Source organism: Chanodichthys erythropterus, chromosome 23, assembly GCF_024489055.1.
Source record: "Chanodichthys erythropterus isolate Z2021 chromosome 23, ASM2448905v1, whole genome shotgun sequence".
In the NCBI taxonomy this organism is placed as follows: domain Eukaryota; kingdom Metazoa; phylum Chordata; class Actinopteri; order Cypriniformes; family Xenocyprididae; genus Chanodichthys; species Chanodichthys erythropterus.
This window is the reverse complement of record NC_090243.1, coordinates 10,561,106-10,564,983: the sequence shown is the minus strand read 5'-3', so window position 1 is coordinate 10,564,983 and position 3,878 is coordinate 10,561,106.

Sequence of the window (3,878 nt, the reverse complement as noted above, 5' to 3'; positions counted from 1 at the left end):
TATATTAAAATACTTTTTCAATGGGTGGGTTGTACCAAATGATGCAGTAATTATTTTCACATGATATTTAAAAAAAAAAAAAAATTCAAAACCATATGAAAACAGTAAGAATTTTGTGCATGTGTTTTAAACTAGACTTAAATATTTTTCAAATATTCTTATTTGTCATTGACCCTTATGCAGCCGAGACTCTGAATAATGCTGTTTAGTGTTACGTCACAGTTACATCAGATAAAAAAGGGACATCATTCTATGAACACTGAGTGACAGTACTATCTGACCAATGACATCTATAAATGTCCTTAACGCACATCTGTTCTTTGCCGCACTTCATATTTGAGCGGTGTGCCATTCTAAGTCAGCGTGATAACTTGGATCAGTCATTGACAAGAGCATTGCCTCAGGGTTTGGCGGACTGAACCGTTACACATCCGTCAGCTGTTCTGACATCACTTCAACTCGCTGCCTTTACAAGCTGAAAGACACAGATGAATCATGATTCTTTAAAAGCCTGCTCTAATCACCTGCTCTCACAGAATATAAATTCAAAACACAACGCCCTCAGCAAGACATCCTTCCATGCCGAGCAGCGTTCATGGGCTGCTCTGCCATTTGTGGCTCTGAAAACAGAAAGTACATTTCTAAAAGGGTTGTAGTCGCTCTGGCCTTGAGGCAGAATAAGTAGATTTGGGAAGGAAAGCTTGGGACTCAGTGTCTAGCTAAATAAGACCTTTTTTTAAGGGTTCTTATCCATCATGGTTTTGTAGCTAAAAGCATGCCACCATTACTCTGCCGTTCCCACTGAAGAGACACAGAGAGGCTGAGAGAGGTAGATAAATGAGGTGAAAATAAGAAAAAAAGGAGAATGGAAAACAGAAAGGCAGAGAAAGCGATTAGGAGGGAAAGGTAAATGTTTTTTTTTTTTATGTCCTAGGGGTTTATTTATGTTAAAACTTCAGCTTTGTGCTTTTTGTTATAAAACTGTCTTCATAATTTATTTTTACTACTTTTCAAATGCCCTTTATGTTTAGTTCTTTGCTCTTGTATTCTTTTGCTCTCACACACTTTCAATCGTTTTGTTTAAATGATAATATAAAAAAAGAGTGAAATAGTAAAACAATTTCAATAGTTTTAAGTAATTTGTTATACAAAAAAACTGTCCCGCAATTGTGGTAATTTTCACAACAACCAACAATTTTTGCCCATGTAATGTTTTTTTTTTTTTTGTACTTGTTTACCAAAAAGACCATGTCAGTGAAGAGAAATGTCATGTGTTAAAAAAAGAAAAATCAAGGTAAATATCATTTTAGCATAGAATATTTTATCATGCGTCATTTTTAGTTTAGCTGCAATTTTGGCAAATTATACAAAATATTATTATACTGTTTAAAGTGGCATTCTCGTGTTTTAAGTTTCGTTACAAGCTGTTCACACATTGGCAATAAAAGAGTGAAAAATATGTGAAAATACAATTTTTAAGCCCTTTTTTAACATTTACACAATTTAATTAATAGTAAAATTCCGTCAAAATGAATTGAATAATCCTTACATATTTTAACTGAATAATTGATTAATGATTGTTCAATTAAGATACATAAGGATTATTCAGTTCAATTTGATGGATTTATTTATTGCCAATGCGTGAACAGCTTGTAACAAAACTTAAAAAAACGCAACCTTCTCTGACTTCTCAGGTTATCTATGAAAGACTGATATTTATGTGAAGAGCTCGGGCCGGTTACACCAAGAAAATCAAAAGGATGTGACGTTTATGTGCGTACCAAGAGCCTCTCTTCTGTTCAATGACACATGAAACTAATGCTTATACAATGATCAGGATAATGCTGAAAGCGCTATTCTGTACTGTAATGTCACTGTATCATGCAAAAAAAAAGGAACTTCTCTGTGAGTATATTGGGACCTTAAATAACGTTCCGTCTCTTGTATGTTACGTGTGCACGAGTGCGAGCACGAGCAATAAGTTGCTCGCTGCAGTTCACTTAATGGCCACTTGTGTCGCTAATAACAAGGGTTCCTGAATTCTACATACAGTATAGCCCCTTTGAAGGATACATAAAACAATCCTATTCAAGAAATTACCTCCAGCAAGACAGAGCCGCACACATGACATGCAGGAAAAAAAAGTAAATAGTGTTGTGCTGACGATTTACTAATTCGTTCCCTCAATTTTGCGCATGATTTAGCAAATCAAGGGAACGAATTAGTAAGTAGTGTGCACGATTTATAAATCGAGGGAACAAATTAGTAAATCATGCTAATATTTTTTTCCTGCATGTCATGTGCGGGGCACCGTAGGAATCAATTTTTTTTTTATTTCAATTCCATCACCATCATTTCTACCACATAATGCTATTAAACACAATACACCATTTGAGCTGAGATGTAGAAATTACACTGTGGTGGAAAAGAGCATAACTTTTGGTGAAGAAATGCAGAATTCTCCTGTAATGCATTTACACTGCTGGACAGATTAAATTAACAAGAAAGTCTAAAAAGTAAGAGTGAGAGAGAGAGAGAGAGAGAGAGAGAGAGAGAGAGAGAGAGAGAGAGAGTGAAAAGTGCCTATAATTGAAGAAAGACCCAAAAAGGAGTCCAGAAACATGACTAATGCCCAGCTCTATCTTCAGGTAAAATCTAACAGATCAAGATACTTTTCCGGGGAGATATTCAGACCAAATTATGTCACCTTGGCAGAAATAGACAGACTGAACCTGATATATTCACCTGGATAAGATGAGAAGGTGTGGAAAAGGCTATAGGCTATATAAGTCACATTGCATTACTCCTGGCAGCTCTTTTAAACCGCCATTGGTAACTTCAGAAGAAGTCTGACCAAAAGCGCTTTAACTGCACTTGGAGCAATATGTAGTGCTTGGTAGAGACAGGTGGTTACAGATAACAGAGAGATGATTGATGGGAGAATGCATCAGCTAAAACTTTTGATTCAGGCAGCATCGTCACGGTAACAAGCTGGAAAATATGATTTGCTTTTGAGTGATTTGTTCCAATCTGATTTGACAGGGAGCGTGACAAGAATCACTAAGACCGAGTCTCATCTCCTAACCTGTCCACATTTCCTTCATCTTTCACTGCCCTTTTCATTGCCGTCCCCAAAATAAAACGTTATCACTCAGAGGATTCACTATTATAGCTCATGATACTCAGTTCCCATAAAGATTCTTCTGAAAACAGTCACAAATGACACATGTAGTAAGTATAATTTTGGGAGGAAAATATTTGATGAGAAATGTTTGAAATTTCAGACTTTTAATTGCAAATCTGACCACAGATGAAACGAAAAAAGATGTTAAGGAATTTTCCGTGGTGATTTTTCTTTCCTGTAAAACATCAAGTGCGAGTATTAATATCAGGATCATAATGGTCTCAGTGGTGCAGCCAGTGTAAGTTGTGTTGGTGGTTGCTGTAGTGATGGTTGCTGTGGTGACCATGTCCGGTCCCCCACGAAGGGCTCATGTTAGGAGGCCTTCCCATTAGCTGTGATAATGAGGCGTTTTTCTCCTCTCAGTGGCCGTACGCCCACCCTCCATTACACCATTGCTACATGCTCTACAAACACTGTGCTCACAGACACACTTGTTAAGACGTGAAACTGTTGATCATGTTGACAAGACTGATCGGTCATTGTGTTCCCAAAAAGTACAAAACACAAACACACAACAGCGAGCATTAAACTGGAACACCTCGTTCAATTATCTGTTGCAGTTTCTAACTTTTAATGACTTAAAGGCATAATGGCTTCTCTGCCGTGTGTTTGTGTAGATCGGCTTCAGGTTCAGGCTTACAGAAGAACATTGTATGGTTCAAAGATTGAAATATTAACTTAGTCTAAGATGTTT